General features: G+C 34.0%; 1 pseudogene; it reads left to right on the top strand.

The window, feature by feature from the left end:
* The first annotated feature begins 15,954 nt into the window (after nt 1-15,954).
* LOC111542809 lies at nt 15,955-17,896 on the top strand (annotated as a pseudogene).
* Nucleotides 17,897-27,889: the final 9,993 nt, after the last annotated feature.

Raw genomic sequence — 27,889 nt, 5'->3', positions numbered from 1 at the left:
TATTTCTTACTGTTTCCAAATTCTCATTTTATGTGGCCTCAGCTCTTTCTATGATAACTTCAAGCCAAAGAACATGTACTTGGCTTTCTTCCTTTCTCCTTGCAGATGTTACAAGAAGGCAGTCCTGAGGCCTGCATTTACTTGTCTTTCTGCTCTTATTTTTTAAACTTTCCATACCTTTATTGGAAAAGAAAAAAAAAATCTTTATTTACTTCTCCGCCTTTATTTTATATCTAGTTTTTTTCCACTCTCAAATCTTACCGTTCTTAATTTGATCAATGGAGGAGCTCACCACTGCCTTAAGGTTTTTAAATATTTTAAATATCATCTCAGATAAAACAACATTTATTCATAAGGACAGCATCAATGATATTTTATATACCTTAAACTGTAGTGACATATACCATATATTTAATACTAATTTACTTCGTTTTCTTGTAGAAAACATTCAGAATTTTCCTCTCATTTTTATCAGATATCATAGGTATCTGGTATTTTAACCATAGGTATCTGGTTAAAATAATAGAAGACACCATTATATTAGAATGGAAATTCTCAGTCACTGAATATATATTCATAAGGGAAGATTATGACTGGACAAGAATAGGAAGAGCTTACTAAATTCAGTGAGCTGCTCAGATAACATTTGAAAAATTATTTTAAATTGTGCTATATTATATATGTGTTAAAAATTAGGCTTTCTTAAAAAGGATAAAATAATAGCTTATACAAATATGAAATTATCACATACAAAGATTTTATTTAACTCATCAATTAATGAAGGAATCAGTAGACATTACAATCAGTTCAATAGGCAACTTAATCTGAGGAATACTGAAATGAATATATAAACTGATGGAAAACTGGCAAAAAACGAAAAGGTAATTGTCCACAGGCAAATAATCAATTGCATTCTACCAGACACAATGTGCATTTCTATGGACAGGAATTATTTGTATTACCATCAATTATTTATAATTTCTATCTCTAAAAAGTTGTAAAATAACCCAGTCAAAGATAGCAGAGGTGATCAGGAGGTATATTAACTAGCCAGGACACATCATATGTTCCCAACTCGTTTATAATTTTTCCCTTATGTATGTGACCTAGTGAAGTATAGCCAAAAGGTTCTTGGTTCCCATCCTGGGAACTGACTTAATGGCCTCTTCTAGGACGAGAAGATGAAAATGCAGTGGGACAGAGTTGGGAGGAAGGACAGTTTTATTTTCTTGTGTTTCATTTTTCTCTTGGGAGGACAGTTTTAAAGGACAAGACTAGGAAAGTGAGTAAGGGTGAGGCAGATTGTCCTTTTCCACCCTACTTGGGGTAGTGTTAAGAGCTTGAGCCCTAGAGCCATAACACATGGTTCAAACTCCATTTCTGCCACTTAACATGTGTGTCACCTGTTGGAGAGGTTACTTAGTCTTTTGAGACCTCAGTTTCTTTATCTATATAATTTGGTTATTAGTAGCACCTAATTGATAAGTTTGTTGAAGGGAATCAAATGTGATAACCTTGTAAAATGGTTAGCATAATAATTAGCTTGGCAATGTGCCAAATATTATTTATCATCATTAATATTTTTGTCAATATCATGGTTGTCTTTTAAGTGAAAGTGATCTGTTCAAGCTAAACCAGCTCAGAAATTTATGATACCATCAAATTAATTTTTGAAATTGCTTTACTGAGGCATAGTGGACATACAGTGAACTGGATATACTTAAAGTGTGCCACTTGGTGAATGTTGACATGTATGTACTGTGAAACCATCACCGTAATGAACATATTCATCACTCCCAAAAGTTCCATCATGACTTTTGATAATCCCTACCTCCCATTGTTCCCTGCTTTCCATACCTATCCCCAGACAACTAGTTATCTACTTTTGTCTCTAAAGTTTGCATTTCCCAGAATGTTTACTAATGGAATAATGTAGTTTGTATTCTTTTCTCATTAGTTTCTGTCACTCAGCGTAATTATTTTGAGATTCTTGCATACTACAGTATATATTAACAGTTCATTCCTTTTTACTGCCATGCAGCATTTCATTATATGTATATACCATGCTGTTTCTTTCTTTCTTTTTTTTTTTTTTTAATCCATTCTGCTGTTGGTGGACATTGGAGTTGTTTCCCATATTTGGCTATTACTAATAAAGCTGACATAAACATTCATGTTCAAATGTTTGTATAGACAATTGCATTAATTTCACTTGTATAATTACCTAAGAGTGGAATGGTGGAATCAGAAGGTAGGTATATGTTTAATGTTTTTAGAAACTGCCAGCTATTTTCCAAGTTGGTTGTATAGGTTTTCATTCCTACTAGCAATATATGAAAGCACCTATTGCTCCATATCCTTGTCCGCACTTGGTATGATCAGTTTTTAATTTTAGCTATTCTAACAGTTGTGCAGTGGCATCTCATTGTGGTTTTAACTTTTATTTCTCTAATGACTAATGATATTGGGCATCTTTTTATGTGCTTATTGTCTACTTCTGAGTTAATACAAGGTGTTTTGCTAAAACTATTGTGGGGCTGTGTTGGATGCACTATTCATGTGTAATATACTTCATCTAGTCCAAACCTATACCCCCAGAAGATAAAATGTAAACGCCATAGACAGAGTCCAAAACATGTAAACATCTTCATGGCGCATAAACCGACAGATATGTGAATGAGTAAGCAGGACTGAATCTGAAGGCCTGAGAGATGATGGACTTGGAAGCAGAAGTGAAGGATGCAAGAAATTTTCCACAGAAGATGGGAAACCAGAGCCTGTCTCACAGCTTGGAGTGCAACATATTCTACTCATTCCTGTGAAAAGAAGCTAAGGAAAGAAAGCTTGGTGTTGCCCTCCTCCTTGCTGCTGACCTACCGCCTGGGGCTAAGGCGGCAAGAGGACTGTGATTAGGAACTGAGTCAAACTGCTTTCAGGACCCAAGGCCTGAATTTTTTACAAACCTACAGTTTGTAAAATAGTATAGGAATACCAAATAGTATAGGAATACCAAATACACACTGCAAAACTCAATTCTGGACCTGAGGTCTGAAGGAGTGAGGGAACAAATAAAACAGGGATGGGTAGAGGAGAGAAACTGAGAACAAACCCAATCCACAAATTCAAACAAAACCTACCACTCAAAATGAACCTCATGAAAGAAGTAATAATAAAAAAGACAGCCAACAGAGAAAATGAAAAAAAAAGTCATGAGAAAACAATTAGGTCAATGAGGAATGGTGAAGTAATAATGATAACAATCACCATGATAAAGCTTAGTATGTTTTAAGCCATTGACACTTGCTTAAAAGAAAAGACAGACAAGAAAATCATCAGGACACAAATTCTCCCCGGATAAAATCAGTTTTATGGCACAATATGACAAAGATTTTTTTTTTTAATTTTGATTTTTCAAAGAAAGAAACAAAGCAGTCAAAATCATTGCAAAGAACAGGATGACATGAAACAAAGTATGCATATAAAAACACATGGATTTGAAAAAGGAGAAGAAATATTGGAAATAAAATGCTATTCTTATAATACAAAGTACAGAAGATGGATAAACTCTAGCAAGATACGGCAAATTGCAAAGAATGGCCACACATCCTTTGTAACTCCTCCCTCCCATCAAAAGGTGGAGTCCATTTCTCCTTGAATCTTGGATAGGCAGTGCGACTGGATTTAGCCAATGGATCACTAGCAAAGGTGATGCAAGTGGAGACTTCAAAAGCACTTGAAAGTTGGGGTCTTTTTTTTTTTTTTTTTTTTTCCGAACGTTGGGGTCTTATATGCTCTTGCTGCTGGGGACACCAGAAGCATCCTGACACAGAGCCTGGGTTAGCCTCCTGAGTGGTGAGAGATCACGTGGAGTGAGAGGTTCAGTCCCCTCAGCTACTTCAAAAGCTTAGCAAAGCACAGACCCTTGCTGACCTGAGGGTGAATGTAGTTCCATGAGTCAGTCCAGGCAAGACTAACAGGAAAACCACCTAGGCAATCCACAAAATCATAAGAAATAAGTTGTTCTTATTTCAGACCACTAAATTTTGAAGGATGTTAGGCAGCGATAGATAATTATTACACTGAGATAGCAAAAGACAGAATTAGCAAATGAGAAAATACTATGAAGAATTCATCCCAAACACAGATTGAAATATGAAAATGCAATGAAGATATATGGAAGAAAGATGTAGATATTCTTACATATTTCTAACAGAAGTTCTAGAGGAAGAGAATGGAGGGGATGGTGGAGAAGTAATATTTGAAGCAATGATAATTTGAAATTTTCCAAAACTGAACGAAGTCATGAATAGTTTTAGCTTCAAAATAATTAAGGAATGTTTTATGGATTTAATAAAATAATTTATATATAAACTAAACTTTGCTATTCTTATAAGCTATTTGCATTTTAACTTGAAAAAATGTGAATTCTGCTTAAATCAAACTGAAAGAGGACAGCTTCTCTTTTTTTAATTCGGGCTTCTTAAAATTTGACAAATAACTAGTATGGTGGTGGGGAAGGTCTCCCTGTAGCAAGTGTTTGTGTGTTAAATATGCTTTGTTTTTTTCTGTCAATCTTCCCTTCTTTTAGGAATCAGTGCTCCAACAAACCACATGGTTTTGATGGTCTCAATTTCTACTCTCGCAGGGGAGAACATATGAGCTATGATACTCCAAACAGTTTTTTCTCTCCCAGAAATTTTAAACTTCAGATAAATTCAATATAAAAATGTCTTACATTCTTGTGTGGCACATCTTTAACATATATTTATTTCATTTATACTATTTGGGGTGGAAAGAATAGGGACACGTGTACTCAGTCCACTATTCTGTTCTAATCTTCCTTCTGTACTGTTATTCTGCTTAAGCTATCCGGTTTTTAAAACAGCAGCAGGTAGTCATCGTGCTATATATTAGATCTCCAGACCATATTTATCTTATAACTGAAAGTTTGTACCCATTGACAAAATTTTTGCCATTGTCCCCACTCCTAACCCCTGACAATCATTCCACTTTCTGTTTCTGTGACTTCAGTTTCTTTAAATTCCACATTAAGCAACACCATGCCATATTTGTCTTTCTGTGTCTGGCTTATTTCACTTAGCATAATATCCAAATTGGTAAAATTTTCTTCTTTTTTTAAGGCTGAATAATATAGTATAGTTGAAATTTGTTGAGAGAGTAGATTGTTAAGTGTTTTTACCACATACACACCCCTCAGTGGAGATGATTTGTGAGGTGACGGATATGTTACTTAGCTTGTATATCTTAAACATATGCCATTTTTATTTGTCAGTGATACCTCACTAAAGCTGGGGGGAGAAACCAGCAGCAGATAAAAAGCAAATTTTATGTGAGGAAAAAGGCTGCTAGAGATAGTCCTATTAGCAGCATTGAAGAATAACAAATTGGAGTCTGATATTAAGGGGAAAAGCGAAAAAAAAAAAAAAAAGCTTAAAATGGGGACACTGCTAGTCAAAACACACATTAATGGGATACTAATGTAGAGTGATATATATTTGTTTCATTGGATTCTAAGGGCATCAACTTATATATACAACATAAGTTGAGTATAAAGTGATAATTGTATAGGTTTTTCAGACTCTTTAGTTGAGCATATTATAGCTGTGTGGGTCATCATGCCACTTTAAAATGTTATTTTTGTAGTCTCTGTCTAATAAGGCAGGAAAGTGACAAATCTGCCTATACATTTGTAAAAATATTTCTATCAAAACAAAACTTTCATTGTTTAAAGGAATAAACACTCGTGGGTAAAATTTATTCCATACAGACCCAGTATTTTACTCCATTAGCTAAATTGTGATGGTTTAGATATTTATAAATATTTTTGCTTTTTTTCTCTTTGTCATGCTCCGGTTTTCATAAAAAACACTCTATAATCCCATGCTGATAAAAATAAAATGTTTTTCTTTTCTTAATATGGTATATAATCTCTTAAATTTTATCCAAGGGATTTTTCTCTTCTTGGTGTAATTCAGAGTTGTTTTATTTTTCAAAAGGGAACTGTTTGTACTGCTAAGTTGTTTTTATTTCATGCACTGACGACTGATTGTTCTGAGTTGTAAAAAGATCAGAGCCTAATTATTTTTGCTACTAGAAAATACTGTGTAAAGCTTTCCTCAAATATCCTCTTTCAGACATCTCTAGAGTTATGTTTAAAAGTGTGCTGTGTATGGACTACTTCATTGTATTTAAAAAGAAAAAGATAAATAAAAACCCAGAGACCCCAAATTAGTTACCTACCCAGGCTAATGAATTTAATTGTCATTTGGTTCTGCCTTTCTTTTAAAGTAGGAATGAAACTCCTATATAAAACTCTGATCATTTTTATCTATTCTCTGCTTGAATATTTCCAGTTACAAGGAGTCTATAATCTGGTAAAGCATCCCATTTTAACTGTATCCAGTTCAAATTGTTAAAGTAGTATGCTGCATACATATATTGAAGCAAATTATGTCTCCCTGTAATGTATAGTATTGACTGCACAATAATTGTTTTTGTTTTTATAGATCAGTTCTGAACCTATTTGAAGACAATAGTATGGTTTCCTTTGTATCTGTCTTCATTTTTGTAAAATAATTTTTTTCTAATTTCCTACATCGCTATCCTTAAAAAATAAAGAAGAAACCTAAACTTTCTTCTTTCCTCCTGTGTTCATCCATCCCTCCTTTGTTTCTATCCTTTTATCCTTATGCAACCCAAAAGCCACAAATGGAGCCAATTAAGGTAGAAGTGTATGTGATGGAGAGAAGGGTGATGACCTAGCACAGGTGTGAGAGTCTGAGGCGGATGAGGACACGCAGGATTGGCTACAGATGCAGGGTCCAATGATGTCATAAGGCCTCCCTCCACATGTTGGCTTCCAGGCAGTAGCAACATGGCCATTCTTACTTTAAGCTTAAATTCAAACAAATGACTGGGAATTGACTCTTAATTCTATCCCTCAATCCATATTTGTGACTGGGAATACAATGATTGTTTGTTAATCTTGGATTTTAATTAATTTTACCCAATCAGTGGACTGAATATAAGAAAGAGATCAGTGGAAAGTCTGGATCTTGTTAGTAGGAGAAGGAGAAATAGATTCTGGGTAAGCTAAAACAATAAATGTCCACTGTGGAATAACTTAAGGTTTTGAATAATGACATTGTATCTAGACTTTTAATATAAATACATATTTCTTACTATAGGATCATTCTGTAAATACTCTATTTTGTGACTTGTTATTTTACTTAAAACCAATAATAAACATTTTATTTTGTCAATGAATATCCTTTTAGAAAATAATTTTGATGGATAAAAAATATTAATTTTATTGAACAATTTTCTACTTTTGAACATGTAAGTTCTTTGCATAGTTTACTTTGCTAAACAACAACACTGTGAAGACTCTTTGCATGCAACTCTTTGTGTGCTTTTCTAAGCATTTTCCCAGGATAAATTTCTAAAGGTAGGATTATTAGGTCAAAGAATATGCCAGTTTTCAGCTTTTTCAACCATTTGTAACTACCATTTTTCATTTGGCATTTGATAAACACTCAATATTTGTTGACTGTTTCTTGCCTGCCTACTTCAGTTTGCCAAGGCCTCTTTTTATTAGTGTCAGAAAGGAGTATAATACTCCCAATATGTAGCAGATATTATTGGCACCAATACTTTCTTGTTCTGAAGAGTATTTTTTTCTCTTGCTTAAGATTGTGTTAATTTGTATAGTTAGCAATACTGATATTCACACCTTGTATTGTGTGCTCCTATTTTACCAGGGCTGATCTGTGTAACCAATAGATTATGACAGAAATTATGGCATGTCACTTCTGAGATTCATTTATGAAAGACACTATGATTTCTGTCTTAGTTATTTCTCTCTCTCTCTCTCCTCTCTCTCTCTCTCTCTCCTCCCTTTCTCTCTCTCTATTTCTGTCTCTTGGGACACTTAATCCACAAGAAGCCAGCTGCCACGTTGTGAGAACAGTTAGGTAGCTTATAGAGAAGCTCATATGGGAAGGAATTGAGGTTACCAGTTTAAGACCAGCAACGTACTGAAGCCTGCCAAAACTCATGTGAATGAGTTTGAAGTGGTTTCTCCTGCTAAATCTTTAGATGACTACAGCTTCAGTTGACAGATTAAGTGAAACGTTATGAAAGATTCTGGGTTACAACCACCCCGTCATTCAGTTAAGCTGTTCTGGGATTCCTGACCTACTGTGAGTTAATAAATTCTTGTTCTTGTAGGCTACTGTTAGGTATGATTTGCCACACTGCAATAAATAACTAATATTCCCCATATCTGCTATACACATTGAATTTTTAATAAAAACATTCCCACAAAGAAAACTCCTGGCCCAAATGGTTTCACTGGTGAGTTCCATCAAAAATTTAATTACAAAATAATATCAAAGTTACACAAACCTTTTCAGAAAATAGAGGAATAAAAGATAATTTTCAATTTATTTTTGAGGCCAAATAATGCCATTATGAAAATCAGATGAAATTACTACAAGAAAGAAATATAAACTAATTATCTCTCAGCCATAGATGCAAGAAATGTTAATAAAATATTAGCAAATCAAATTAAGTAATATATTAAGGCCACAATATATCATGACCACATGGGATTTAGCATATAAATGAAAGATTCTCTTGACATTCAAGAATCAATGTAATTCAGATTACATTATAAAAGATCAAAGCAGAAAAAAACCCACAATCATTGTAACACATGCAGAACCTGTATTTGATAAAATTTAGCACCTATTCATATAAAAAATTCACAGAAAATTAGGAGTAAATGAAAAAAATCATTCATATGATGGAATGCACTTATTAAAAGACTACTCTTTAGTGTTGAAATATTAAAACTTTCCCCACCCCAACTTCTATTCAATATTGTGCTAGATAGAAGTTCTAGTCAATGCAGTGAAGCAAGAAAAAAAAATGACACAAGATTGGAAAAAAATGTAAAAAACTATTTCAGATTATATGATTCTGTACAGAAAAACCTAAAAAATTTCCAGAAACCAACTAAAAGTAAGTAAATTTAATATGCTGAGAATCCAACATCAGTGTACAGAAGTTAAGTATTTTTCTCTAGAGTAGTAGGGAACAATTGAAAAAGGAAACCAAAAAAGTGTCATTTGCAGTAGCATCCAACAACATAAAATTCTTTATGTTAACAGAAAATGTGCAGAACTCAGCACTAAAAACTACTCAACACCATTGAATTCAACTAAAGCAGACCTAAATAATGAAAAAAGATATACCATGTTCTTGGATGGGAAGACTAAACATTCTTCCCAAATTGATCTATACATTCAATGAAATCTCAATATAAATAATGCAAGACTTTTTGAAAAATTGATAAGCAGATTCTAAAATTTGTATGGAAAATTTAAAGAACCTAGAATAGCTAAAATCATCTTAAAAGTGGAAAAGTTTACTTAATTTCGAGACTGGTATAAAGGTACAGCAATCAAAACAGTGTAATATTGGTCAAAATATAGACGATTGATTAATGGTACAGAATACAAGTTCTCATTACACCCGTCTGTGTGGTCAAATGATTTGGTGCCAAAGGACCAAATCAATTCTATAGGAAGTAATGTTTTTCAACCAATGGTGTAGAAACATTTGGATATTCACATGGGGAAAAAAATGAACATGCCTATCTCTACCTACCCCATATCATACACAAAAATCAATTCAAGAGGGAAATGGCCCAGGTGTCAGGGGGTCATCAATAGGAGAATTGATAAATTGGTATATTCATACAATAGAATACTAGTTAGCAAAAAAGTATTAAATTAGTGGCACAGTCTGCAATATTGATGCATCTCAAAAACATTATGCTGAGTGAAGGAAGCTAGCATCCCTAAAGTGCATAGTGTATGTTATATGAAGTTCTATGAAATTAGTCTATGATAATAGAAATCAGAACAGTGTTCTTTCTGGGTGGGAGAGAAACACTGGGCAAATGCACAGAGGGAACATCCTCAAGAGATAGAAATACTCTATATTTTGAGAGGTGTGTGGGTTACATAAAGTGAATGCATTTGTTAAAACTGAACAAAATCCTTAAAATCTGTACATTTCACTGAATTTTAGTCATCAATAAATTTAAAAATATGCATACATTTTAATTTTTGTTCTTTAGAGCCTTCTCTTTATCAATTCATTAATCAGCACACATTGAGCAGAGCACTTCAACTGCCAATGAATGTATCTCTCAGAATCTCTGTGCAGTCAATGTCCACTGTCTCCAAGAATATCATGAGTTACCTGATCATGTTAAATAAAGCTGTAGTATATCTGTTATCATTTCTGAATATATTGGTCCCGTAATTCCAATGTTGCTGATGGGATTAGACAAAGAAGTTAGTTTTAAGGTTTATAAATATTTAAGTATCCTATTTTTCATGCTTAATTTCAGGTCGTTTCTTATATTTTGTGCTATATTTATTTAGCTTATTCTTTAACATATCATACAGTATTTATTTCCTGGCAATGTGAATTTTGTTCCAAGATGTGAAATATGCAGTATATTAGAAAGGAAGACTAGAAAAATAGGAATAAACATAGAATTCTTCTAAACTGAGTGGCAGGGAGTATGAGGAGGAATATTAGAGGGGGGAACTGGACAAAAGGGAGAATGAAAGAAGTTAGGGAGTCACTGGCTGAAAGATTTAGGGGTCGTGTCAGGAGCTGTCCGAGGTCTGAATCAGAGGCCTCAGGCAGCCGCTTTTTCCAAAGTGGTCCCCCAAATGACACAGGAACTATAGGAGAGAAGACTTTATTTATGTTAAGTCTAGGACAAACCTCTTCATCCAGAGAGGCAATTATGGTAAAATATTATCTAAAATATTTTGGTAAAATTATTGCAAAATATTGTCCAATTATCTAAAATTAAAAAATATTTTACAGAGGGGCCTGAACTTAACGAAAGTTACCTTATTAAAAATATTTCACTCTATAATTGCTATATAGATTTCATTGTTATGATGATTCATAAATTAACAAGAAGCCTTTAGTTTCATCATGATCTGTTGGTAGCCAGTTCAAGAGCATGTGCATACTATAGACAATGCTGTTCAGGACTAAGCAAGGGATGTTATTTTATAATCTTATTATTTGATGATGGTGTTTATGATGACAACACTTAGTGCTCCTTAAGTTCTTAATAGATGCCAAGTAATATGGTAATATTTTCCATGTAGTTATTTAAATAAATCTTCATAACAACACGAGGACATAGTACTGTTGTTATTTCTATTTTACAAATAAGGGAAGAGAGCTTTAAGAGCATGATAATACACTTTCAGCGTTACTCAACTAACAATGCCTGAGCCCAAAGTGTTCCTTTTAACCAACACGCTGTGATCCAAAGCATTCAAATGTGTGTAATTGAATGCTTATATAGTTGCTCTTTTCTTTTTAAAAATATTCTGCTCATAACACATTGATACTTTTAATATCATTTTTTTCTTAAGGTTCTTTATTGTTTACATGTGACAGCATCTTCAAAGAACAAGGACAGAAATCTTATTTCTATGTTCTTTAATGTAAAAATGAAGCTTTTACGAGAGATGGATTATCAGTGAAAATAAACGACAACAATCTCTGGCAATAAAAGTAATGAGACAGACAGGACAAAAGTAATGACATCCTCTAGCATAATCTCGGCAGAAAATAACTAAATCACCTTGAAGGAGATAAATTGTTACAAAACACCACCCTTGTCTAATATGGATTGACAGGGAATGACAGGATTCTTCAAGAGGATGGCAGCCCACAGGCCCACATGCTTTCAAGGGATCAAAGGAACTGACACTTCCTGCCAGCCCCAGCTAAGCAGAAAGCAACTTGATTCTATCCAGACACATATTTACCCTAAGATATTATTTCTGGGAAAGGGAGCTTGTTCGGGAAATTTGACAGCAGTTTTTTCCTACACATCCTATCAACTGTTAGAATAAAACTGGGATGAGGGAGAATCGGCCAAACCTGTTCTTGGAATCCAAATCATTCATAAATCTTTAGCAAGCTAGGGAACTTGACCTATTCCATAACACAATTGTTTTATGTAGGCCATGCTCAGCATTTGACTTACAGATTATTATTATTATTATTTTCTATTAACATAAAACTTTTTAAAAGTTTTGAAGTTTTAAAAAAATGTATAAATTCAGTTTATCATCCACTAAAATAGATTTTAATAATCATCTAGAAAGCAAAATAGCTTTGGTGAATTTAAATGTTAAATAATAATGAAAGGTCCAGGAAAAAAAAATTATAGGAGAAAATTTTTATATTCATGGGGATGAAGAGCACTTTTCTAAGGATGACATGAAATCCTGAATCCATATGGAAAATATTTATTTGATTACATAAAATTGTGAAACACTACTAAAAAGTCAAAGACAAAGGATAAACTAATGGAAACAACATTTACATCCAGTATTAATTCATTACTTACTGTCCTTAATATAATAACTCTTGTAAATGATTAATAAAAAATAACATTTGAAATATTAAAGTATATGAACTTTAAAGAGAATGAGATTTAAATGGTTACTGAATATATAAAAAGATGTTCAGTCTCACCACTAATCAAAGGAATGCAAACCCAAACATCAGTGAGATCTCATTTCTTATCAGACTTGCATTCAAAAGAATGACAGTGGTTTTTGATGTTGAGGTGTCAGAAAATACACTATATCCTGTGTCATTTGTGGATTGTCAAATGATACATGGAGGTAAAAGAGAAGAATTTTGTCTATGTCTCTCAAAATCTGAAGTATGTACATTCTTTGATTCGTTAATTCCACTTCTCTGAATTAATCTTACGGTAATCCCTTTAGAATGATAAAAATACTTCTATACATTCTTGTTCACTAGAATACTGCTTACAACTTTTAGGGCTGGAATAATTTGAGATTTATAGAAGAATTTCAAGAATAACTCAAGAATATACCTTTTACTCAGAATGCTCAAATATTAACATTTCGTAACATTTGCTTTATTCTTCTCCTTCTCTCTCCACACACACACACTTTTTTTGCTACACAGGATACTCTTTACCCCTAAATACTTCATGGTGTATTTCCTAAAAAATCTAGGATATTGTCACATATTCTCAGTTCATTTATCAAAATTAAGAAATTAATATTGATATGATATTTTTCTAAAGAACGTATTCAGATCTCTTCAATTGTCCCAGTAATGTCCTTTACAGCAAAGAAGGCTACAGATTGTATTCATTGTCTTGTCTCTTTAGTTTCATTTAATCTGAAAGAGCTCTGTGTATTTCTTTGTGTGTCATGAGATTGCCATTTTTTAAAAAGTCCAGACCAGTTATTTTGTAGCTTTTCTCCACCTTTGGCTTAATCTGATGTTTTCTCATGATTAGGCTCATATCAGGCATTTTGGCAGGAATACTCCAGAAGTCATGTTCTGTTTTCCTTGGTCCATGATACCAGGGGGCACATGCTACCATTTGTGCTTTTACCAGTGGTGTTATACCTGTGATCACTTCGTCGAAGAATTGCTCAGTAGGTTTTTCTAGTGTAAACATGCCATTTTTCTCTTTTTAATTTACAAGTATTTATGGGTATATATTGAAAGATACAAATATGTGGGTATCCCTCAAACTTCCACCTAATCATTTTAGTATCCTATAATGATGTATACCTAAATCAATTATTAGTATGATGATTGCCAAATACAGCTTTTCTAATTCCACCATTTCTTCTACATTTATTTGTTTACTTTCTATAAGAAAGATTCTCATTTTTTATCTATTTATTTTTTTCTTTGTGTTAGTATGGAATAATGGATTTTAATTTAATGCAAGAAAAAATATTTTATGAGGATTTATTAACATAATATTAACGAATACAATATTTATTAAGATATAATTTTTTGGTGCCCAAATTATATCAGATTTGGCAAATGAGGTCTGCTTTAAGCTAGCTTATATGTCCTTTTGACATAACCTGATCATTTTTAGGACACTTTCCTAGTTTCTGATACAACAAGATGGTTCAGGCTCATTCTCATTGTCCCAGCTCTGGAATCAGCCATTTTTCTGAGGCACCCTGGCTCCATTTAATGGAAGAATCACATTTCAAAACCAGAATCTGTGTAGTATGTATGTGGAACACTGCACTTTGCTTTTTATCATTTTGATTTTTGAGCGTAAAATTCTTAATAATAAAGAATTATAAATTATTTAAATGTTTATTAGAGAAATCAGTTCAAGAATTTCTGTGTAATTGAATACTATACAACTGGTAAAAATAATGAGGAATCTATTGTAGTGATGGAAGAGGACTTAATATATATATTGTATTTGTGAAAAACGAGTTAGTGAACAGTTGATATAGTTTATTTTAAATATTATATATAAGTAAATGTTCATTCAAACAGAAAATTTTTAAAATCTGAAAGTTTACACACCAAACTACAATTTTTTTAAAACTTCTGTCAGCAGGATAAGAAATATGGTAAACTTTTCATTTCTTTATAGCTTCCTATATTTTTTATATGTAAAGCATTTATCTTTTTAAAATTTAAACAGATAAATCTAAAATAAAAAAATACAAAATAAAACAACAAAAACAGCTTGGGTGGCAATGGCTTACAAAATAATAAAATTGATGAGGAAGTTAGGGAAATGACCTTATGATACATTAGTAAAATTGCTAGAATTAGTCCTCATTAGAAAATTAATCTGTAATAATTGCCTCAGTCAGTAATCAATCTTCTCCAAGTCTCATTTAGTAGCCTCATCAGTTAATTGCTTTCATCTATAAACAAGTTTTCATTTAACTGGGCAAAAACTTGTCATCATATCTCCATGTCAACACTAGTCAGTGCTTCTAGGGTGTGTTTCACATCCATGTGGCCCACTCCTAATTTCAGCTGAAGCTATGAGGGGTGGTTCTGTGCCAGCTCAGACTCACCCTGTCTTGGCAGCCCAGATCACATGCAGCATGCTTCCACACTCAGCGAGGGACTTTTCCCTGGAAGATTAAATGCTATTTTGTATAATGTGCTCAAGGAAGGACAAGTTTCAGTAGACACTTGAATTAAAGTGTGCAGATAGCTTGGGAATAACCTTTTCCAGGAAGAAAAGCAAATGCAACTGCCCTGGGGTGACAGCATGCCTCTCTTATTTGAGGATCAGAAAGGAGGCCAATTTGGAGGATGGTGACAAAGGACAGGATGAGACATAAGGTCCTACAAGAAAAAGAAACATGTGAAGGAGAACAAGAGGTTAACAGAAGGGGAGGATAATGAATATGGAGTTTGTCTTGTGAGTTCAGATGAGTGAGATGATTTAACTTCTGTTTTCAAATGATCCCAGTGGCTCCCATGTGTGGAGTACATGGTGCCTAAAAACCAGGTGGAAGGGTTTCAATAGGAGCCTATTGCAATAATCCAGATGAGAGACAGAGATGCTTGAGACTCTAGTGATAAAGGTGGAGACAGACTCTGAGTATGACTGGAAGGTAGAGTTCACACAGTTTGCCTATGCAATATGGCTCATGAGAAAAGAGATGAGGCATGGATGATCTCAAGATTTTTATGTAAACAATGAGAGAAAGGAAATTTCTATAATGAAATCAAAAAAATGAGAATAGAAGACTGAGAGAAATTCACATGGTAAGTTTTCTCATGTTAGGTTTGAGGACTTTATTTGACATGTAAGAGGAGATGTTGAATACATGAGCCTGGAGTTCAGAGGAGAGGCTGATGCTGAAGATAACCTTTATGAGGTTCACAAGTTGTTCATTTGTGGTTAGTATTTAAAGTCATGGGACTGAATGAGATCACCTAGGATATAATTGCAGAGAGTGTAATGGAGAGTGGTCCCAGGATTGACTTAGGCACACTCTATCATTAAGATTCAGCTTTCTTGCTTTTGTCTGGGCTGCTGACATGCCATCCAGACTGAGGAAGACCCAAAAGCTTTTGGGCTACATAATCCATGGCCACAGCTGCATAGTAAGGCACTAGAGGGACCCAGGAGGCCGTGGTAAGGCTGGTGGCATGCATCACACAGGATCAACTTTGACAAATATCACCCACATTACTTTGGGAAAGTTTGCATGAGGCATTACCACTTATAGAGAAACTAGAGCTTCTGCCCTGCTGTCAACCTTGACAAATTGTGGACTTTCATCAGGGAGCAGACATGGGTGAAGGTTGCTAAAAACAAGACTGGAGCTGCTCCCATTGTTGACGTGGTATGACCTGACAACTAAAAAGTTCTGGAAAAGGGAAAACTCCCAAAGCAGCTGTCATCATGAAGGCCAAATTCTTCAGCAGAAGAGCCAAGGAGATGATTAAGGGTGTCAGGGGTGGGGTGGGGGTGTGGGGTTGGAGTTCTGGGGGCTTGAAGCCACATGGCGGGATGTCCATTAAATGCTAACAATTGAAAAAAGAAAAGATTCAACTTTCTGATAAGACTAATCTGCCAAGCCTTAATAGCTAGATTGGAGCTCTTGCTGCTCAGGATGTTGCTGTTCTTGAAGAAGAGAAAAGACACATGGCAAAGCATGAGCTGGCTCTTAAAGCTAACACTCAGAACACACACACTCACTTCTGTTCTTATTTCATTGGTCAAACCAAGTTTCACAATCACTTTCAAGTGCAATAGTAAGGGAATGTGTAATTTTCCCACAGGAAGGGTTCTGCAGTGACGAACACTGCAGGGAGGGAAACAAGAATATTTGGCGAACAGAAATGTAGTTCACTGCAAGAAATAAAGATATGATACTGGAAAGCTTTTGTCTTTCTTGTCTAATATAACGACTGTAAACTACTGAATTTTTTTCTTTGCTTTTCTCATCATCTGATGTCTTTCTCCATTTACTCATAATGCCCAATGAAGTATGTCTCAGCAGCCAAAGATCCTGACTAGCCTTTTAATTTCATCTTAGGGTTCATCCCAGTTGAGAGTAAAGGTGATTTCTAGAGCTGGAGCCACTGACATTTCTTGTCATTGGAGAGTTCTTATCATGGGATCCTTCTGTGCAGTAATTCTTTAATTTTTTTCCAGTTGCGGACCTTGTTATTCAGGTTTACCCTTATTTAATCCCACTTATTCTAGACCTAAGCTACCATTAACCTCTGCCTCTATCTCTTCTTTGAATCCTCTGATGGAATTTTTAAAGAAGTCACAGATTTCCTCATAGTGGTAACATAACAAAAAGAATACATGATATATTTAAAATTGAAGGAGATCTGCCTTCACTGATGTTCTGGTTCACTGATGTCACTACCTAGTCTTTCACTTGAAGCAAGTAATTGACCTTCAAAGAAATTTCTCATCTGTACAATTGAAATAGTTATACCTACTGTATTAGTTGTTTTTACACTGCTATAAAGATACTACCCAAGACTGATAATTTATAAATAAAGGAGGTTTAATTGACTCACAGTTCCACAAGACTGGGGAGGCCTCAGGAAACTTACAATTACGATGGAAGAATGTCTTGCATGGCAGCATATGAGAGAGCTTATGTAGAAAGTGAAAGGGAAAGAGCCCCTTATGAAACCATCAGATCTAGTGAGAACTCACTCACTATCACGAGAACAGCGTGGGGGAGACAACCCCCATGACCTAACCACCTCCCACCATCTCCATCCTTTGACATGTGGGGATTATGAGGATTACAATTCAAGATGAGATTTGGGTGGGGACACAACCAAACCTTATCACCTGCCTGGTAGCACTGTTCTGAGGATTGAATTAGATAGTGCACGTAAGGGGCTTCATAAATGCTAAAGTGGAAAAAGGTTGGTTCATGTGGTTATTGCTATCATTCCAGGATGAGTTAGGAACACACAGTCATGCATGTTATTGATTCTGGAATGAGGGAAGTAGGAATAGGTCTTATGAGACCATAATATGTTGCTTTTATTAATATTTTCTAGTGAAGGTACAGCATGATGAAATAAATAGGAAGATCAGAATCTTTTAACAAGCTTGTCTGAGTACACAAAGGATCTCACCATAATAAAATGAATTTCTCCTTGTCAAGGTTCTAGTTCCTTATTGTCTACCACTGGGCAGAGTGACTCTGGTAGAAGCAGCCTTTATGTTGGCAACCTAGTCTCTGGTTAACATCATAGTAACTGATAAGCGTCTGAGGTAACTAACCTATAATGATAGGGGCTTATTTCTTCAGGTTAGGATTCAGCTTTTGATAAGACCAATATGCTAGGCCTTAATGCACAGAAAATACCAGCTCCTAAAGATATCGAGTCTGCATGTATTTGGAATTTAATAATTTTTATACACATCTTCAAATTTTCCACCACATGAAATAATAATTCTAAGATATTGGCAAGCCAGAAATAATGGTAATCAAACTTCACTGAATAACATTTTATTTTTACAAAGACCTTTTCCATCCCATTTGGTGTTGCCAAGGCTTTATCCATACAAAACGTGTATGGATTGGGAAGAGTATTTCCCCAGTTTTTTTTTGCTTAAACCAAAGAGGAAAACATCTGTTCAAACTCATTTGTCACTACATTTTCTCTGTAGTATGAAGGTATTCTTGGCCATATTCTTGGCTAATTTGTTCTTGCCACTAACTCAAAGGGTATAAAAATGTAATAAATTAGGAAAGAAGCGAAATTCTAAAATTTCAGTAAAAGCGCAGATACACCTCTAACTTAAAGACTCTAAAAATGGAATATGGTATGTAATGGGTAAGAGATTTCTTTTTTTGAATAAAGTTTGAGGGTTGGAGATCTGTAAAAGATGAACTTAAAAAACAACTCAAAGAAAAAAGAAAATGAGGAAGCATTATTAAAAATAAATCAGTATTGCTGTATAAAGAGTTTTCTGATTGATCTCTTTTGCTTTAAAAGATGCAAAAAAAAAAAAGAAGAAACTCAAAAATAAGCTCTAATTCAAAAGAGAAACACAAACAACTAGAAATAATGTCAGAAAGATTAAAACCAAGAATACATTTGAGAGTTTGAACAAAGTTACTAAATGCAGCCTAAGTGACTTTATAAACTATGTTCAGAGCAGGAAGAAGAGTAAAAAGAATGATATTGGAGACAAATAATCTCAGGTCTCTAGAAGTAACAAAATCCAAAACCTGTTTTCATTCCATATTTGCTACAAAAGGGCAAGATTTCCGAAAAATAAGACACATCAAGTTAGAGAAGCAATCATAGACCAATATATGTAAGGAGGTAATCAGAAAATAACTAAAAATGAATTTGAGTCTCTATATGCAGATGAAGATTCCTGTCAGGATGGCAAAGAAACTTACATCAATTAGCTAATATCTCCTGTGTAGCAATATTCCAAACCATCATAGAGTCTTGTAAAGGTTTCTGAAAGCTTGGCACCTAATAATGTCCTTCTTCCAGAAAAATATGAACCTATCTATCATGAAATGGTAGAACAAATTATTATGTAAAGGATTCATATTTAAAAAAGAATATGTTTTTACATGTCTTTTTAGGATAAAACATTCAAAAATATTTTACCATATTTTACCAGTTATTAGATTGGTGGGAGTGGAATGTTAAGATTGGTGTATAATATTTTTAGAAAAAAAGAATTACCTCTCTTGATAACCTTATGGATATGCTGATTATGTGAGCAGAATCATAGCCCAGAGATTACTTTGAAATGTTGGCTTGCTTTGTTTATCAGGGACATAGTGCATGTCAGGTTAAAGGATATTGAGAACCTTCCTTTCTTCCTAATGCTGTCTGGATTTCCATGGCAGCTTGTATTGGTAAGATAGAGCCTACCTTTTTTCCTCAAGGTAAGCACGGGTCCTGCTGATAGATGCAATAGTACAGAGGGGGAAGAATTGGATTATGTTTCTAGTCTTAACTGTGCTGTTTGGTAGCTGTATGACCTTGCAAGTACCCCTATCTGTAAAACAAAGGTAATAATGGCTGTAAGTCCATCTTACAGGTGTGAGTTTACCTAAGACCGTAGTATTAAAAGGCTTTATAAAGACTAAGCATAAGGGTATCATTCATATCTCTGTTTCAATCTGGAATGCAGGCAAACAGGGAAGACTGGAGGGTTCCTTTCCTCAGTTCCTACTGATCAACACTTTCATCAGTGGAAACAGAAGACATAATTATTAGATTCTAAGAGCTTGGCAATGGTAGACTCAAGATTCAAAATTTTATTGCCCAACTTTACACTTCCAGGCAAAAATATCAGGCCAAAACAACAAGATGAAATTTGGCAGGAATAAAAGTCTGCAGTCTAGACTTGGAAATGCAAATATGTAAGTACAAAAATCGGAGGAAAAAGCAATCGGATAGCAGTTCATGTGAAACAATCTGGAGTATTTAGTTGACCACATGTTTAATAAGAATATTATGGAAAGTGTAAATCCCTTCATTCTGAGATAGTCAGATCACGTTGGTGCAATTCCTGGAATGTACTAGATACATGGAAAAGTTACTTTGTTCAATTCAGCACCCACTTCCCCTTTAATCCAAGAGAGACATCTACAATCTGTTATGGGACTGGCAGATGCTGGCAGTGTCAGAAAACTATGATCTATGGGAAATGTTGAAGGAACAGAGACAGGTTAAACTTAGGAATCAGACTAGTGAAAAACCTTAATAGCTGTCTTCAAATATCTAAAGGACTGTCAAGTGTTGTTATAGGGATTATTTTCACTGTGTCATTCCAGAGAGCAGAGCAGGAATCAGCGGGCTAAAGCAAAAAAGAAGGCATATTGTTGGCTCAAAGAAACAACTTTATAATAACACCTCAATCTGTACAACAACCAGAAGGACTGCTTGGTGAGAAAATAAGATCTCTATTGTTGGAGGATTAAGCCCAGGCTGGCTACAATCTATTAGGGAATCTATACAACACATTTCTGCTTTGGGCTGGTCGCTAAGGTCCTTATCACTCTCAGGGTCTATGATTTTATTAGATATTAGTCTTTATTTCCAAGACTATTATATATCCAAATGTTTATTTTCACTTTTTGTATTACATAGATATCAATAGACAATTTGCAGTAGAAGTATATTATTTTTCGGCCCACAGGATATTTTGAAGAAGCTAGTCAACCCTTAAAAATTGCTGATTTGCCATCTTAGCGGTTTCTTTATTCCACAGATGTAATTTATTGAACATAATTATGATATATAATATTTCTGGCTTATTAAGCATGAAAAAGCCATATTTCTGCTCTATTATGGTTGAGTTTTCTACCTTAGAAAGACTTGACATTCATAGTTAAGGTTACTATAGTAACCGTAACTCAATTTCTTGTGGCTATAAATTACTCTGTATTCCTATATGTTAACTTTGATTCTTTATGTCCATATGATATCTAACTCTTCAAAGTTACAAACTATAGTCTCTTGATAAAGGTAATAAATTAAATGGGTCGAGGATCTGTTCTCTTAACAATTAGGAAAAGAATTGCTTGAAGCAGGTAGTCACAATAAACAAAAATAGAAAAATTAGTGTTTTATGTGATAACAAAGGGCAAAGCATGGATATATCCATGCTATATCCATTATAGCATAGATAGTAGTAAAAAATAAAGTGAGCATAAATTCACAAAATTATATGTAGGGAAAATGTGTAAATGTGCAGATTAAGGATAAAAAAAAGTGAACAAAATATATTCAACCACTTCCCCTTTCTAGTCTCATGGTAAACATCAATAATTAATTATGGCACTTTTTTCTACTCTTCTCAGATATGTCCTCAGAAACCTTCACAACACAATGTTGCTGGCAGTCACTGTTAATTGATCTCAATTATTTTAAATTCTCATTTCTTCTAGAAATCTCTTAATTATGTAAGTAGAAAAGGCAATACTTTCCACTTTGCACTAATCAGTCTATTGTTCCTGCAGCTAGATTTGAGATGTTTGGAGGATTTACTACAAGAACAATTATTCTGTTATTTGTGATACAATAGGGGAATGTGACCGTATTTTATTGAAAATATTGGGGGCTTGGACTCAAAAAGATTTTAGTTGTGGCTCTTGAGGAAAGAACTTTTCTGAGTCTTACCTTTTTATGTTTAAAATGTACATAATAATGTCTATCAGCAATGTTTTTTGAGAGGAAAGCACTTAGGATATTTTATGGCACATGCTCTAGGCAGGACTGAGTAATGAAGGAGAACAGGTTCAGTTATCCAGGCCGAATTAATCCTGGTGATTAATAGAGTCTGGACTGTTGTAGCCGGATCATCTTCATATTCAAATGCTTTTGCAGTTTACATTGAACAACCAAAAAGAGCTTAGATTGAGCTCAGCTAGTAACAAATTTGGGGTTATTATAATTTGTTTCATTTTCCTAGCTACACTGAAATTCCCTGAGGGCAGAGATAACATTTAGTTTGACTTTGTGTCTGCAAAAGAGCCTTGGGTTTATAAGACTTGAAAAAATTTTAAAATAAAAAGTTAGTGACAAGATAAATGAAGACTCATTTTAACTCAATAAACCTTAAAAACTATAGATAAAAATATAGATTATTTCTACTGGCTAGAGAATATCATGACACAGGCTTAAACTACAACATGGCGAATGTAACTTAGGTGCAAAATAATGAAATACCACTGTAAAACTATAGGATATTGAGGGAAGAGTGGTTGTAACCCAGTTCTATAAATTAATAAGCTACTGATATTTCTACTATATTATTCTGAATTTTCTGAAGTTATTAAATATCATAGTAGGCTGCCTATAGAATTGATGCACTATCCCTTAGATTATTAACAAAATAAGAACCTTTTTCCTGATATAATTACATAAGTCATCCTCAATATCACATGTATTATTATAATATATACCCCTTTTGGCCATAACTACTATATTGCACATAAATATGTCTGCTATTAGGGAACCTATACAGTACATTTCTGCATTGGCCTGGTCTCTAAGGTCCTTAACACGCTCAGGGTCTATGGTTTTATATATTTGCCTTTATTTCCAAGACTATTCTCTATCCAAACGTTTATTTTCACTTTTTATATTCCATAGATATCTATAGACAGTTTGCAGTGGAAGTATATTAATTTTCTGCCAGCAAGATATTTTAAAGAAGCTAGTTAACCCTTAAAAATTGCTGATCTACCATCTTAGAGGTATTACTAATATTAGAGTTATTACTAATATCAATTAGTAATAGATTATTAACTGTCATAGCAATAATAATAATGGTAATATGAATCATATGAAAATATGTAGCAAGCTGTGTATTAGCAGACTAGTAAGGAAAAAGCAATTGTAATAACATAATAACAATAACAACAATGTCTAAAATGCCAATCAGGTGAAATTCATGTGGAACCTAGGCCTATGGATGATTTGGAAGTGTTAATACTTATGAAAAGAACATTTATCAGAAAGGAGAGGAAAAAAATGTGATGAGAAAGAGGGTAATATTTGGTTGACAAACATCACTGCAAATGTTAAAAGCAATCTCCAATTTATCCAAAATAGGTCCTTGGTCAAGGAGAACTCTAAGGCAACAAAAGTGCATCATACAAAACTAAACAGAGGATAATAAACAATGATGAGAACAAAACTGATCAAGTAGTGAGCAGTGTTGTGGAGCTCTTGGAAAGGATTTTGATAGCATGATGGGTCTCATCAGAGAAATTGCTCTAGTTTTGGATCAAATCTATCATTATATGTATACGATAGAGTTTTTACTATGGGACATAGGGCTGCTGATGTTTGTCCATGAGAGTTTGCCTTTAGAAAAAGTACCCTCTGTGTGTTTTATGACCACAGTGCTTACAAGTGTCTCCTAGGTTTCTAGATGGGGTCTGAAATTGTAAGCAGCCTGATGTCTCCACCTTGGGTCCTCTGGTCAACTGGCCACTAGGGTCTAATATAATAATAAGTCAGCAATAAAATTCAGATAGCATGAAGTTCAGAAAGCCCATTGCTTGTGAGAATAGATTTGAGCAATTGTCTTGCTTTCATTACAAAACCTGGGGTCAGCAATCCCATTACTGGGTATATACTGAAAGAAATATAAATCATTCCACCATAAGGACACATGCACATGTATGTTCATCACAGCACTATTCACAATAGCAAAGTCATGGACTCTACCTCCATGCCCATCAATGGTAAACAGAATAGGTGGAAGAAAATGTGGCACATATATAATATAGAATACTATGAAGCCATTAAAAAAATGAGATTTTATCCTTTGCAGCAACTTGGATGGAACTGGAGGCCATAACACTTAGCTAACTAACACAGGAACAGAAAACCAATACCGCATGTGCTCACTTATAAGTGGGAGCTAAATATTGAATACACATGAACACAAAGAAGGGAACAATAGACACCAGGACCTACTTGAGAGTGGGGTGTGGGAGGAGGGTTGAGGATAGGAAAATGACCTATTAATACTATGCATATTCCTTTGGTGACAAAATAATCTGTATACAAAATCCCTGTGACATGCAATTTACCCATATAACAAACCTGTGCATGTACCTCTGAACCTAATATAAAAGTTAGAAAATATCCTGGAGTCATTCAAGTTCTGAATATTCCTTTGTGCACCATTATTTGTAAAGATAGAGTAAGACTATATGATTCTTAAAAACAGTTGAATTTTTAAAAGTAGTAACTTTCTTTTACTTCAATAGTATTACATGTAGCAACTCTAGAAAATGAGATTAAAGAAAGACACAAAATCACACTGCAATTTTGCCTCACAGAGATAAGCACTAGTCTATAAACTGCATGAGGGTAAGATCCAGGCCTTCCTTGTTTTCCACTGTATCCATGGTGAAGAGTATAGTACCTACCATGAAATAGCAATAATATATATCTGTTAAATAAGATAAATGTTGACATTTTGGTGTATGTGCTTCTAGACTTTTTTAATATGTAAATATTCCTTAAAAATGAGTATAGTTTGTAAATTTTAAATCTTGGAAAGCAGTTAAATTTTAAACACTAATCTTGGATGGAAAACTCATTCCCTCAATATTACAAGATTTTGTAGATTCATAAAATATGAGTATTGGAAGAGAATTAAAGTGATTTAGTCCAAAGCTCTTATTTTATATATAAGTGAAACTTAAAATGGTGAAGACATTTGCTCAAGGTTAGGGCAAAAATCCAGGCCTCTGACTTTCAGGTAGAAATCTTGCTGCCATATAATATGCTTCGTTAAACTATACTCTTATTCTAAACTTTTTAAAAATCATGCTTCTACAAGAATTGTGGTTGCATTATTATTGTGCATATAGTAATTTATACAATGTAATAATTATAATTAATACAATTAGTAATAATCTTATTTTTGTGTATTCCTTTGAATACTTCTCACTTTCTCTGATGAAAATGTAAACATTTGGCCAAATTATCTGTGAAGGTTTTTGGTACTGATTATCATGTCTAAATAGTCTCTAATGTCTGCTTTATTTTTTGTTATTAAATAAACTATATTTGTTTTAATATTTAACAGTCAACTTTAGGATATATACATATTTATAAAATGTACTTTTTTTCAAATTAGAATATATACATATTCATTATGACTTGATTGATACATGTTTTGAAAACCCCAGTGGTTCTTCTTCCATTGCCAAAAATCAAGGAATGTGTACAATTAAAGTAAGTTGCTATCCTTGAGAGGAAACATCTTTCCATGAAATACCATTAAATAACTAGATTTCTTTTCTCTCAAATATTTTAATTCTTCTTATACACTGTTTCTTGTGTTATTCATCTTATTTGACCTAATATGATTTCAGTTAGGTCTTTAATGGTCAAGATACATGTTTAAAGATTTTTGAAGGTGAGTGATTACAACTATGCCCGAGAATTTCCTGTGAAAATACTAATGCCTCAGACTAGTGTAATGGTAGCCTCACAAAAGGAAACATAACATTAAAATAATAAATATTGCAACATGGTGTTTTTTTGAATATCATTGTACAATATATTTAAATATGATCAAAATAAAACAAACAATAATGCAACAATTCTGCATCTTTTCCAGTTTGCTCCCCTTATTCCAGCTAAAAGTGATTTCTCAAGCTGAGAATTTCCAGTCAATCATCTTGATCGTGTACCTGGTAAATTTATAAGGCATATTAAGTCCCTCCCTCTCATATTTCATTCAGTTTTTCTAGACTTCCTGAACATGAAAAAATTAAATTTTATTAACCAATCCCCTTCCATCTCGTCCTTTTCACCCTCAGTTCTTTTTCTCTCCCCTTTATCACTACTATTCTAAGATTGCAGTTGTGAGAAAACTCTGTGGACCTTTATGACAAAATGAAGAAAATAACAAAACTATAAAACAAATCCTGACTTTTGGTTAAGAGGCAAATAGATTGAAGAAGAGCAGGTGAGGGAGGGAGGTGGGAGGCAGGGGAGAAAGGCTAAATTTTACAGATACTGTGAATCACAGATGACTTCCATCTGATGGTATTTCCTTTGTTGCTTTCTACCTTTTTTGTTTTGTTTTTCTTAGATATAAAGGTTGAACAAGAGCTGGAATAAGCAATTTCTTCCTTTTTCTCCGTCCTCCCATTCCCAGGCTCAGATCATCTGCTCTTCTCCAGCCGGGAACTATTTGCAATGGTGCTTCATGATTAGCATTTCCTCTAATTGCTATCCATCTGTTTCCATTAACCCCCTGAGCCATTTGTCTCATTTGAATATCTTGTTCTTTCTCTAAACACTTCAAACCAAATTCTGACCTCAAATATTTACATAGCATTTCCAAAGATTTCTGCATCTGTATCACTACCACTAGCCATTTTCAAAAGATTGTTATTCATCGCTTCTCACACTATGTTACATATGCAATTATTATTACTTTGATAATATGGTAGTAAGAAGAAGTTGAATGGAGCATTACGTTCATCCTTTTATGATATATTCCATAATTTAACTTAAGGACAGTATCTTCCTCTGATCCAACTTCAAGATAACCAGCTTACCAAATTATTTTGAAATTATAGATTTTAGAAATATGACTGAACAAAACCAATTAGTAGTTGGAGGTGTCACAATAGCCCTAGAGTGTTTCTTTGATAATCTAAAACAATGGATTTAGAACATCCCTACTCTCCAAATTGTCTTGTTGCATATGAAATAAAGGTCTCAACAAAAAGTAATGAGTAAACAGATTTCATTCCACATTTACAATGATGGAAGTGGTAATTGTTTCCTCCAGAGGTAACTTACTGGATGTAATACTCTTCCCCAAACAACAACAGCAATGCAGCAACAACAACAACAACACATACACACACACGCACAACCTTATTTCAAGATATCTGCATTATATTCGCTGCTGTTTCTTCAGTGTGAAACAAATAGTATAGAAACCACCAAAGCATCTTATGAATGTTGCTTCCCCGCTTTTAAGCAGGAACCTGTCTCTAGAAATCCTGGGTGTCTGTATAACTGTAAAAAGCCACAGGGAAAAAAATTAAACATTGTTTTCATCAGATCACTTTCTTGGCTCCTGAGTTTATTTTTAAATCTCTCCCTCATTTCATCGCTGTCGAAGTTCATTTTTCTTTTACTTTAAACATCTTTTCTACCACTCCTTGATCACTGTCCCTTATATACATATTTTACATTCTTCCCTTTGTACCTTTGCTCATGGAGTTCCTTAATGAAGGAACTGTCAGTCACTTTCCTGACAGACCAGCAAATCAAGACATGATTCAAATTTAATTGTAGTCAATGATTTACATTGCCCCCACCTACTCTATTCCTTGAATGTTTTCTGTCTTTGCTATGAACGGAAGTAGGTCTAAGTGACTACTTTTCTTTTACAGTCTTCCCATTTCTAGCCTCATTATTTTGCACTTGTTTATATGCGGTTGCTCTTCAGTTGTCA

This window comes from Piliocolobus tephrosceles, chromosome 11 (assembly GCF_002776525.5).
Source record: "Piliocolobus tephrosceles isolate RC106 chromosome 11, ASM277652v3, whole genome shotgun sequence".
Classification (NCBI taxonomy): domain Eukaryota; kingdom Metazoa; phylum Chordata; class Mammalia; order Primates; family Cercopithecidae; genus Piliocolobus; species Piliocolobus tephrosceles.
Note: the sequence above shows the minus strand (reverse complement) of the source record. Positions and strands in the feature narration are given on the sequence as shown.